This window comes from Hippoglossus stenolepis, chromosome 6 (genome assembly GCF_022539355.2).
Source record: "Hippoglossus stenolepis isolate QCI-W04-F060 chromosome 6, HSTE1.2, whole genome shotgun sequence".
Classification (NCBI taxonomy): Eukaryota; Metazoa; Chordata; class Actinopteri; order Pleuronectiformes; family Pleuronectidae; genus Hippoglossus; species Hippoglossus stenolepis.
In genome coordinates this window covers 1,467,678-1,480,787 of record NC_061488.1, presented here as the reverse complement: position 1 = coordinate 1,480,787, position 13,110 = coordinate 1,467,678, and the positions used below count along the sequence as shown (strand labels likewise).

Below are 13,110 nucleotides of genomic sequence, written 5' to 3'. Positions count from 1 at the left end.
TGTGTATGTGTGAGAACGAAACAGAAAGAGCAAGAGACACGAGGGAGGTGATACAACATCTCCAATTAGCAGAGCTGCTGGTCTGTTTGGGGGCTCAGTGTGTGTGTGTGTGTGTGTGTGTGTGTGTGTGTGTGTGTGTGTGTGTGTGTGTGTGTGTGTGTGTGTGTGTGTGTGTTGGCAGGATAATCAGACCACACAGTGGAGGTCTCTACACACGTCAGAGACCTGAACTTGAACCTGATCTCTCTGCTCCGAGTTAAAAAACGACAGAATCTTCAGACACGTTTTGTGTTTATCGTTCAATAACTGATCATAAAGTTTAGGTTGTTTCTCCTGAACTCGTCTTAATCGTCTAAAATCATCCGTTGTGTTTTATCTGGAGCTGAGTTGTGTTCTTACATTATAACTTCAAACCTGAAGAAATCGAAAAACAGACACTGTGGAAGAAGGAGAGGAGAGAGAGAGAGACTCTCCTCTCCTCCTCTCCTCTCCTCCTCCTCTCTCCTCCTCTCCCTCTCCTCCCTCCTCCTCCTCCTCTCCTCTCTCCTCTCCTCTCTCCTCTCCTCCTCTCCTCCTCTCCTCCTCTCCTCTCCTCCTCTCTCCCTCTCCTCTCCTCCTCTCCTCCCTCTCCTCCTCTCCTCCTCTCTCCTCTCCCTCTCCCTCTCCCTCTCCCTCTCCTCCTCTCTCCCTCCTCCTCTCCTCCTCTCTCCTCCTCTCCCTCTCTCCCTCTCCTCCTCTCTCCTCCTCTCCCTCTCTCCTCTCTCCCTCTCTCCTCTCTCCCTCTCCTCCTCTCTCCCTCTCTCCCTCTCCTCCTCTCCCTCTCTCCTCTCCTCCTCTCCTCTCCTCTCCCTCTCCTCCTCTCTCCCTCTCCTCCTCTCCCTCTCCTCCTCTCCTCCTCTCCTCCTCTCCTCCTCTCCTCTCTCCCTCTCTCCCTCTCTCCCTCCTCCTCTCCTCTCCTCTCCTCCTCTCTCCTCCTCTCCTTCCTCCTCTCCCCTCCCCTCCTCTCTCCTCCTCCTTCCTTCCCCTCTCCCTCTCTCCTCTTCCTCCTCTCCTCTCTCCTCTCCTCCTCTCTCCTCTCCTCCTCTCTCCTCCTCTCCTCCTCTCCTCCTCTCCCTCTCCTCCTCCCTCCTCCTCCTCCTCTCCTCTCTCTCCTCTCTCTCCTCCTCTCCTCCTCTGCCCAGCTCTTCTGTGGTTTCTCCTCCAGGTGATGTGTCTCCTGTCAGCTGTCACTTGTCAGATCGATGACATCACAGATGTTCTACAGGTGTGTCCCTGCTGCACAAGCTGAGGCAGTGAAAGTAGGTGGAGGAGTATTTTGGGATGGCGTCGGCCTCTGGTGACCGTGGCAACCGCTCCACCTCGACCAGGGGTTTCCCCAAAGGACGTGGAAATCATCGTGACCTTCATGTGAAACGTCCCTCACTTCCTGCTGCTGTCTGTCGTCTCCGCTTCTACTCAGCATGTCACAGCTAATGGAGCCCTGGACACACACACACACACACACACACACACACACACACACACACACACACACACACACACACACACACACACACACACACACACACACAAAGTGGCCCAATCACAACCTCTCTTGGAGACGGCACTGTAGAGTTTAAATCTCGCTCTTTGTGTGTGTTTCTATCCGGGGGGGCATCATGGGATCATGTCTGACTGCTGCTGTTTTATTCAGCAGCTCCACATCTGAACACTCAGCGACAGCAGCTGCTCCAAGATAAATAGACGGAAACTCAAGCTGGAAACAGATTTTTAAATTATTGAAACCTACAAAAACTCGATGCTGCACTTGCGACGACGATCTTCACCCAGAGACTCAGAGGGGAAAACACAGGACATGTTTAGAGCTGCAACGATAGATACAACACCAGGGTTTTCTTTTTCTGATGGCAGAACAGAAAGAGCTGAAAGGTCTGCGTCTTTCTCTGAGCCTCAACTCAGGGGCCACGTCCTTCGAGGACCCGGTCTACGCATCCTTCATCTGCAGTGCACGCCGTGTTGAACGAACTGAAACGAGGCCGTCTGGTCTCCTCTTGGCGTCGCCAGCTCGTCCCACACAACAGAGACACGGACGAAAACATTCTTTGGTTTATTAAAAACCTTGAAAAGACGTTTTTTTTAACATGTGTACCATTGAGTACTTGTATCTAAAACTACATTCTTCAGACGTTTTCACCTCGCTTGCTGCCGCCTTTACAGTTTGTCACAGAATCACAATGAATCATGGGATGTGTTGGGCCAGGAAGGATCCACCCAGTGGAGCCTCCGTTGCTCAGCGGTGGACGGACGCATGCTGTGACGCCGCCTCTGAACTGAGACACAACTTCTGTCCAAGATGTGCAGATCTCTGCTCGTCTCTCGAACAAACACCTTCGTGGAGGAAACAGCACAAACTTCCTCTCAACCCTCACGTTTCTGACAGAAGCCCAACATGGATGATAAGTTCTGTTTTCACTGTTAGATTTCGTAAGTTAGGTGATCTTTTTTAAAGAAAACCTGCCTCTTCAATCCATCGCCGGGTTTTGAGTTTCTTAATTTGAAAAGAGCCGCAACAGATCCAGATGTTGGTTTGTCGTTATTCTCTCAGTCATCAAAGACAGAATGTTGCTTTAATGACACTTAATGAAACTGAAAATATAATTTACAAAATGAAAAGTGTGTTTTCAGCTTCTTTGCGATGAGCAGCAGCTTCCTGGTCTCCTCTGCCTGTTGTTGTGCACGTTCCACAGAAACAACTCATTTTACAGCCTGCAGTCAGTTTGTCTGCTGCGTCAGAGACCGTCACAGCTTCCAACGGCTCTGTGGAGAATTTACATTCACTAAAACTAAATCTCTCTGCTTCCCTCCGCCGGCCTCCATCCTTCGCTCCGAGTCTCTGTGAAGGTCAGCCGCTCCACAGCACTGGTCTATAACGATTACCAATTTCATCAATTCTGCTGCAGCGAGGGAGCGAGCGAGGGGGGGGAGGCTTTATGGTGGAACAGCACAAGAGGGAGAACACCGATCGGAGCCGTTACAGGATGAATAAATAAAGAAACAGCTGAGTGACCTTCTGTCCGACTGAAACAAAGTGAAAAGGACAATTAAAGTGCCGCAGATTTATGAGGTGATTTATGAGACTCGCTGGAGAAAACACCGCAGGACGTTTGGTGACTCCCTTAAGTGTAGTTAGCGGCCCCTGCAGGCGGCAGGGGGCATTACAGACGGAACAAACAACACTGTTGATGTTAGCGCCAGCGAAAGGGGGCGCTAGAGCGAAGGAATGAGCAGGAAACGATCATGGAGATCGGATCGTTAGATTTTCATGTTTATTGTGGAAAGCTGGTTGCTATGATCATCCTCTGAGGACCATGAATGTGACAGATTCACATCTGCTGTGTTTTACTACAACAGGTCACTGATCCTGTTCACACCTAAACATCTGTTCTCAACTTCAAACACACAATGAGAATACATGTAAATAAAGATAATAATGAAAACACAAACCAAAGTATGGTCCGATCTTCTCTTGACCTCATGATAGAACAGTTTTAAAAACATTCACACAATCAGAGATGTTGAACCTTCTGTTCTTCCTGCATTCAGCGGCTGTATCTGTTTCTTTTAGTCCGGATAATGTGTTTGTTCTATTTTTATAATATAACAGTTTGCAAAGGTCGATGTGGTTTCAGAAAACCTCTTGAATGTGAAATCTCAAGACGCTTGAGGGAATTTATTCAACTTTTGATCAGTCGTCACTCTGACTCAAAGATGAATTGATTTGGTTTCAGTGGTCAAAGGTCACAGTGAAAATGAAGTGTGTCGAAATATGTGCACGACTGTCGAGTCATGTGACCTGAGAGTGAACACTGAAGAAAAGAGCCAGATGTTAGTGGGTTGTTTGTCCGGTGTGAACGGAGCCACAGAGAAGGACACGTTCAAGTAACTGAGATTCAAGACGGAGGGAAAGCTGATCGGGATAAATCCTCGACATCAGAGTCGCTCAGAGTTTTAAAAAACATTTAACTCCTCGTTTCTTCAGGAAAACACAAAAACCTCAAAGACTCATCAAACCTCTCCAGAGATAAAACTCATCTGTTCTCAGTCTGAACACGTCCAACAATCCTCTGCACGAATCACACACAGCTGTAGACGATCGGTATCAGAAGAAATAATACAAGAAACACACACAGATTCACACACATTCACACAGACACACACATAAACACACACACGCTCCAGACTCTGAATGAATTAGTACAAAAAGAGACGAACAAAGAGAAGAAAAGAAAAGAGCGACAATGTGAGAGAAAGTAAGTGAAGCAGAGAGAGACTCACAGTGTGTGTGTGTGTGTGTGTGTGTGTGTGTGTGTGTGTGTGTGTGTGTGTGTGTGTGTGTGTGCGCGCCCTGCAGGTTCCAGCTTGTAACAAGTTCAAAGGTCACCAGGCTGCGTTGCCATGGTTTTGACCTTGGGCCAAGCAGATCAGCTGACTCTCTGTGATGACATCACTGTGTGTGTGTGTGTGTGTGTGTGTGTGTGTGTGTGTGTGTGTGTGTGTGTGTGTGTGTGTGTGTGTGTGTGTGTGTGTGTGTGTGGTTTGTGGACGCTACAAGTTACAGACGTTCACTTAACGCCTCACATGCAGGCAGTTGATTCTCACTTTAAAAGCATCAACAGGAGTTTTGTGCTTTCAACAGATTTTATTTTTACATGTGACTTTTTTACATTGTTTCCTAGGAAATTTATTAAAATGTTGAAGTGTAAATATATAATATAATATTAAAATATAATAAAAATAATAATATATATAGAAATGAAATAAATCAGACTTTAGAGCAACATTTAAAACTAAAATCACAATAAATGTAACAAGATGCAGGTTTCAAATATGTTTACAATAAAATTCAACGTTTGTAAATCAAACATTGTAAACAACTGTAGAAATTACAGATTGTGTATCTGTAGTAAAAAAATTCAAACTGAATAAATGTGTGTGAGTCCAGACACAAAGTGGAGAAGCTCAGCGTGTGACCCGGTTTCTACATCTAATCTCCTTTGTTGTTGTTGCTTTGCTTTGTTGTACAAACACAAATCTTCAGGATTTATTTGACAGGTTTTGAGGCTGATTTACAGATGATGTAAATCATTATTCATGAACGCCACTTTACGAGCTCAGATTCTGTTTGACCTGTTTCCACACATAATCTAATTAGACATGTTTTCATTTTACCAATTCAAATCTTTTCTACATTTTCACAGCTTTTATTTTTCATGGTTTATTTAAGGCTGAATTAAAAACTGAGGATTCATTTGTGAACACGAATCTTCTTGACCCTGATTTGATCCTGTACTTGTGACTTTGTACTGAAGTTGTCATAAATAAAATAAAACAATAAAATATCTGTTATAGTTGTTTTCACTGATGTTTAAAACAAGAGAAACAAAATAAATTTAAACCGATTATATAAAATGTGTGTGTATGAAGCTTCTGAGCTCACGTGGAGTCACATGTCACAGACCAGCTGAAGACGCTTCTGAGGAAATATGAAGAGAGGCTGTGATGACATCATCGGAAAAAACAGAGAGAGAGAGAGAGAGAGAGAGAGAGAGAGAGAGAGAGAGAGAGAGAGAGAGAGAGAGTGGGTGAGGAGAGAGAGAGAGAGAGAGAGAGAGAGAGAGCGGAACGTCCAGGGGTCAAAGGACAAAGGCTGAGAAACAGCTTCAGGCAACAGTGTCAGCATCTCTCACACAAACACAAACACACACACACACACACACACACACACACACACGTCTCTCTCTGTCACTCGGCCCTGTCATGTACTGACAAAACAAATGTACATCAATCAGACCACACACACACACACACACACATCAATAATCAGTCTTTCAGCTGAAGTAGCAGAAGTGAGTGTTTTCCTCACCAAGATGGCCGCTGCCTTCGCACTGAGGGCACGGTCACATTGCGTACAGTGTAAGTGTGAAGTGAATATTGCAGGTCAAAGTTCACCAAAGTTGAAAACTCCAGATTTGTGAATGTTTCCTTCATCTCCTCACTTGCACCGAGTCGTCACTTTAAATGGTTTTGTATTTATAAAGCTCTTTTCTAGTCTTGATGACTCAAAGCTCTTTACAGTTTTACATTCACACACACATTCACACAGTGCATCTATTAGCAGCACGTTCTTGTTCTATGAGGGGCAATTCAGGGTTCAGCATCTTGCCCAAGGACACTTCGGCATGCAGATGGGAAAGACTGGGGATCAAACTGCCGACCTTCAGTCTGGAGGACGACCGCTCTACCCCTCAGCCACAGCCGCCCTTTAGGAGATGCTCACTCTCAAGCCGTTTTCAGACATGGTGAAGTCTGGAGAGTCGTCTCCAGAGTTAGAGTTTCACAGCTGAACAACACAGCATCAGATCCTCCTCCTGGTTCAGGTGAGAGGGGGGCAGCCGGGTGCAGCAGACAGAGACAGGAAGTGACGTGTTACCTCTGCTGCAGAGGTCACGTGATCATGTTTACATCACCTGACACCATCGTCAGCTCTGATCACCACAAAGTCTCTTCACATCTACATCTTTTTCACCAGAGGATATTTTTTAATTTTTGCATCTGTGCCCCCACTCGATCCTCTGCTGTGATCCCACATCAGATTCTCTCTCTTTCCAGAGGAGGCCAGGCGGAGAAAGTCATCAGGAACTGAGGTTCTCACTTGGACATTTTCACGTCCTCTGGAGAGAATAGGGAGGATCTGTGGAGCTCAGTGCAGATCTGAAAGCAGCTTTAATAAACGGCATGTGTCATTAAAATAATACAAAGGTTTCTTCACCCTTGTTTCTACCTGTAGCTGCTGTTCTCACAGCTGAGTCAACGACTCGTGACCATAATGGAACGCTCCCTCAAACGTGTTGGAGGCTTCAATGGAAACATGGTGTTGTGTGGTGCCGTGCTGTGTGGTGCTGTGTGTGGTGTGTGTGGTGCTGTGTGGTGTGGTGCTGTGTGGTGCTGTGTGGTGCTGTGTGGTGTGGTGTGGTGCTGTGTGGTGCTGTGTGGTGTTGTGTGGTGCTGTGTGGTGTGGTGCTGTGTGGTGCTGTGTGGTGCTGTGTGGTGCTGTGGTGTGTGGTGTGTTGTGTGGTGTGTGGTGCTGTGTGGTGCTGTGTGGTGTGGTGCTGTGTGGTGCTGTGTGGTGCTGTGTGGTGCTGTGTGGTGTTGTGTGGTGCTGTGTGGTGTGGTGCTGTGTGGTGCTGTGGTGCTGTGTGGTGTTGTGGTGCTGTGTGGTGTGGTGCTGTGTGGTGTGTGTGGTGCTGTGTGGTGTGGTGCTGTGTGGTGTGGTGCTGTGTGGTGTGGTGTTGTGTGGTGCTGTGTGGTGTTGTGTGGTAATGTGTGGTGCTGTGTGGTGCTGTGTGGTGTGGTGCTGTGTGGTGCTGTGTGGTGCTGTGTGGTGTGGTGCTGTGTGGTGTGGTGCTGTGTGGTGCTGTGTGGTGTTGTGTGGTGCTGTGTGGTGTTGTGTGGGGCTGTGTGGTGTGGTGTTGTGTGGTGTGGTGTTGTGTGGTGCTGTGTGGTGTTGTGTGGTGCTGTGTGGTGTGGTGCTGTGTGGTGTGGTGTTGTGGTGCTGTGTGGTGTTGTGTGGTGTTGTGTGGTGCTGTGTGTCCCCATAGAGCTCAACCTCCTGGATGTGGAAATAAAAACCCTTCACATTACTGTATCACACATAATATTTTAACCATCCAAGGTAGACTCACCACAAGCTACAACAATATTCTCCTGTAGAAGCCACAAGTTTGCATGGTTTTAAGAACCAATGTCTCAATGTCAAGAAGTACAACACTACCCACAATCCTCAGGTGTGGTGGCGCCAACTCTGATAGGTCGGGTTTGCTGTGATCCGTTTACCACAACCACAGAAATCATGTCGGCTACGATCAGATCATTCAGTGTTAAATTATGTTTACCACAGAGACGCCCTATTACAGACACACACACACACACACACACACACACACACACACACACACACACACACACACACACACACACACACACACACACACACACACTCATATTTGATTATCATGTGACATCACAATGACCCATGTGTGCGGAACTCATTTAGACCTTTAGACACGCCCCCTAACAAAACCAGGCACAGAGCGGGACATTTCCTACACGGGCTGGAAGCGGGTGACCAATCAGCACAGAGTGGACCAGCTGACCAATCAGAGCAGACTGAGCTTGATCAGGATCTTAAAGAGACAGAGGAGTTTTTTACGTCCCAACAAGTTTTCTGATAATCGGTTCTGTAGTTTTGGTGAAATCAAAACATACAAAAAAACGGGCATCACAAAATTATTTCATAACACAAATATTAACACACACACAGACACACACCCGGCTCACAACATGATGCTGTGGTTTCCACTGGGACACCACACCCACTTCGAACCTCTGCTTCCCTCCGTCTCATCGTCTTCTGACCAATCAGCTTCACTCCTTTCTCTCGTCGCTTCGTGTTTTTATTTGTTTTGATTGTTTCAACTATTCAAAGTTATTTTACTTTTTACTTATTTTCCCTGTGAAATGTTTTGTTACTGTATTATCATTATTACTATAATTATTACAAGACTGACCTGGAACAGCTTCCCTCTCCCTCCCTCCCTCCCTCCCTTCCTTCCTTCCTTCCTTCCTTCCTTCCTTCCTTCCCTCCCTCCCTTCCTTCCCTCCCTCCCTCCCTCCCTCCCTCCCTTCCTTCCTTCCTTCCTTCACTCCCTCCCTCCATTCATCCACCCTTCTTCTTCCTTTCCTCTCTCTCTCTCTCTCTCTTGACCTCAGTGTTGCACAGCTAAAACACACTCCCACGTGTTCTCGAAGCAGGAAGCAACACACACACACACACACACACACACACACACACACACACACACACACACACACACACACACACACACACACATTAACAAAGCAGCTCTGAAAGTGACACACAGTGAAGTAGAGCAGAACTGAAGAGTCACACACACACACACACTCAGCCTGTTAATGACCTCAGAGATGTTCTTGCAGAACTGACAGGAACCTTAAGAGTCGTGTACCTGCTGCTGCGTCTCCTCTGTCAGGACCTCCTCACTGTCAGCAGGTGTTCTCCTCTCTGACCCGGGGCAGGAGCAGGAGGAGCAGGAGGAGGAGGAGGAGGAGGAGGAGGAGGAGGATGAAGGCTCAGCTCACACACTCATCTCTGAGCAAACTGTTGCTCTCTTCCCTTTAAGCAAATCCACCAAACTTGTGCTGAGGCCGACACGTCCTCCTGCGTGTGGAGAGGAAAACAGTGAGTTTGTGTTTGAAAGGGAGGAAGAAGTCTCCTCTCTCTCTCTTTTTCCTGCTCTGCTCCAGCACAACGACTTCCTACCACCCCTCCCTCCCTCTCTCTCTCTCTCTCTCTCTCTCTCTCTCTCTCTCTCTCTCTCTCTCTCTCTCTCTCTGCCACTGTCTGGGTCTAATGCCGTCCCAGAGTTCCTTGGTGCAGCCACCGCCGAGCCTCTGCTGGTGAAGACATCTGTTGCAACACGTCTGCCTGCCTCTCCACTTTCACTCTCCCTCACTCCCTCTGTCAGGCCAAGAGAGAGAGGGGGGGAAGAGAGAGGAGAGGGAGAGAGGGAGAGGGAGAGGGGAAGGCGGGGTTTCAGCTTCACTGTTGGCCAATGAGGAGGCTGAGAAATCCCTCTCCCTGACTGGAACAGGAGGAGTCAGCAGCAGAGAGGACAAAATGAAATAAATACAAGAGGGAGAACACACACACACACACACACAATCTCTCTCTCTTCTGTCTCTCTGTCTCTCTCTCTCACACACACACACACACACACACACACACACACACACACACACACACACACACACACACACACACACACACAGGGGAGTGGCTAGAGAAGGAAAACGACACAGAGAAAAAGAGGGAGACACACAGGGACATTATGTGGCCAAAAGTATGTGGACAACCATGTGTCTGTGTCTCAGCAGACGTGTGGATGTTGATCTGACGTCTTTATCATTAAAGTCTTTTCTCTTGTAAAATACTGTTTGAATATTTCACTGGTGAACCGAGATTTTAAAGCTGTTTTCAGAAATGAAATCAGGAAAATGGTGTCTGGACACAACACAGAAGCAGGAGATTGTCGGGTCCGACTCGTTCACACCAACAGGAACATGTGGGGACATCCAGGCGAGGGGCGGAGCCTGTAGAGCAGCAGGAGGCCGGACATGACGTATAAACTCTGCTGTGGAAAGATCAGTGTTGTTGTTTACAGCTCATCCACACCGGCGTCGGCCCTCATCACCAAAGATCTGGAATCTCCTCGTGTTTCCAAGTGGACGTCTTCGTTTTCTACGTGTACGGCTCCTCTTCTTCATCCTGAGATGTTTGTGTTCTTCCAGTTTCACGTCCGTCACGTGTTAGAAACCTCATCAACACGTCCACTCGCTCACTGGGAAGCTTCCACACATTGTCCTGCTGTCTCCTCACATGGACTCACTCTGACATTTGTGTTCTGACTTATTGTTGCTCCTAGAGCTGCTGCAACTGTACATGTGGGCCTCTGGCCTCAGGGGGCAGTAATGAGCCCATCAGAGCTCAGTGCACCACAACGAGGAAAACACGTAACAAACTAAAGCTGTGTTCTCTGCAGCTGAAGTGTTTTCATTTTTAAAGGTTCTCCATCCAGATGAGTGTTGTTGCTCTGTATCAGTAATAATCTGAAAACACATGTCACATGACCATTCACGTACACAGCTGGTGGTCGAGTCATGTGACTTTTTACAAGAGTCTCAGTTTCTGTTCCTCCAACTAAAACAAACCCCGGAATCGGAACTTGAGAAAAATGTCTTCTGGGTAATGGGACGATAACGATGATGTCATCAGTGTTTCCTCTGGAAAAAGCTGGAGCACTTGCAGAGCTGTCATTGTGAATAATTTAAAAACTCTGATGCTCATGGGCAGTTATTGACTGTCACATAATGATGATGAAGCACAGTGCAGCCGTTTTAGTTTCAGCAGAGCAAAGTTAGCTACCAGGCTACATGGCAACAACATAAAAATCAGAACCATCAAACCCTGTAAACTTCACCTTGTGTGATCGAAGCCGATCAGGAAACACAAACACAGAGCGAAGTCGATAATGTTTCCATCTCTATTATGTTCCATTTACAGTAGTCAGTAGTATCAAGTAGCCACAAGCTGCTAGCTCTGCGTTCGCTCCAACAACACGTCACACGTGGGACAAAAGGTCAAACTGAGGTTCTAACCAACAGGTGATGTCACAGATATTTTAAACTTGTGTTTGACTGATAATGTTTGTCAGAGGGAAAAATGTTATGGGAACCAAAATACTTCAAGACAGGAACAAGAACAAATTACACAAACTACAAAATACAACAAATAAACAAACTAGCGTCATTAATTCTTCTGTGATAAATTCCTGCAGCTGGTTCAACATCTGCCTGAATCCAGAAGACGTGTTGCAGCAGCACGTTAATGTGCTGAAGTCACATGTTGCTCTGTCACACATGTTCAGCTTTTTTCTGGCCCTGAAGTGTGAGGCTGAGTGAGAGGAGAAGAAGAAGAGCGGGATGAATAGGGGGGAGGAGATGTAGAGAAAACAGAGAGGGAGGGAGGGAGGAGGAGGAGGTGGAGAGCAGATTGTAATGGAGCTGTTGGCAAAGCTCCTGGTTGTTCATGGGTATTCATGTAGCTGGTGGCTTCAGTTAAATGGAGCGGACAGAGAGAGAGAGAGAGAGAGAGAGAGAGAGAGAGAGAGAGAGAGAGAGGAGAGAGAGAGAGAGAGAGAGAGAGAGAGAGAGAGAGAGAGAGAGAGAGAGAGAGAGAGAGAGAGAGAGAGAGAGAGGAGGGGAGGAGGTGGCGAGTTTCAGCTGAACAAGAATTCTGCTTGTTTCCAACGAACACCACAAACTGGACAAAATAAAACATTAAATGGAACTGAAACCATGTTTTCAAATGTCAAAGAGTTTCCACATGCAACAGGTAAAAGTTTGTGTTCAAACAGAGTCGAGTTAAAGAGGAACAAAGAAACTCCAACAGCTCAACACTCAAAAACATCAGGTGTGAAAGGTTCCTCAGAGCAGAAGAGGAGTTCTGGGTCTGGATCAAACTGAACCAGGTTCTGTTCGTTTGCAGTGAAAACACTTTGTTGGATAGTTTGGACTTTTGGACCAATCACAGGAAGTAGAGACAGAATTAAACAATAGAAGAAGAAACAGAGGAAGCAGCTTCTTCACCTCCGATGATAAAATGTTTGAACCACGAAGACGTTCATTTGGTGCATTTGAACTAGTTTGAGTACTGTAGTACTGTGGAGTACTGTAGTACTGTGGTACTGTAGTACTGTGGAGTAGTGTAGTACTGTGGAGTACTGTAGTACTGTGGAGTACTGTAGTACTGTGGAGTACTGTAGTACTGTTGAGGACTGTAGTACTGTGGAGTACTGTAGTACTGTGGAGTACTGTAGTACTGTGGAGTACTGTAGTACTGTGGAGTACTGTAGTACTGTGGAGTACTGCGCCTGAAGGTGCTGATGCTGCTAGTAAGACCATCATGATGTTACCATGGCAACCAAATGAAGCGCTTCATTTACTGTCTCCATTCAAACAGAAAGACTACCACCCCCCCACCTGACAACAGAATCAAAAACTTGGTTGGGGCCTGGAACAGAAGGGCGTGTCATATTGTACAGGTTGAAAGAAATCCCTCTGTTGATGAAGCATCGTTAATTACAAACACGAGGTCGTTAGCTAGTTAGCACCAAGTTCAACAACACTGAGCGTCACCGTTTCAACAACCAGAAATAAAAGGTGAGAAAAGTCTAATGATCTGATCTAAAGACTGTTTGAGAGAAGAATGAGATTCAGCTTGTGGTGTCGCTGGTTAAAATCAAAGGTTAAAATGCATTTCTCTGAGTGTCCACACAACTATAGACACACAAACATGTGTGAGAGGGGGAGAAAGACCGAGGGGGGGCAGAGAGAGAGAGTAGCTCAGACATGCAGGACAAGGGAGGAATGGTATCATCTGGAAACATGCCCAAGTGACTGGACACACACACA

At 46.7% G+C, this 13,110-nt stretch overlaps 1 protein-coding gene across 1 annotated transcript in view; it reads right to left on the bottom strand.

The window, feature by feature from the left end:
• The window catches only part of sulf2b (sulfatase 2b), a 49,016-nt gene extending 39,416 nt beyond the window's left edge, over positions 1 to 9,600 (bottom strand). Inside the window, 1 exon segment of the mRNA XM_035160111.2 lies at positions 9,087 to 9,600. The gene's annotated coding sequence lies outside the window, so the exon portion shown is untranslated.
• Between the last annotated feature and the right edge of the window lie 3,510 nt (positions 9,601 to 13,110).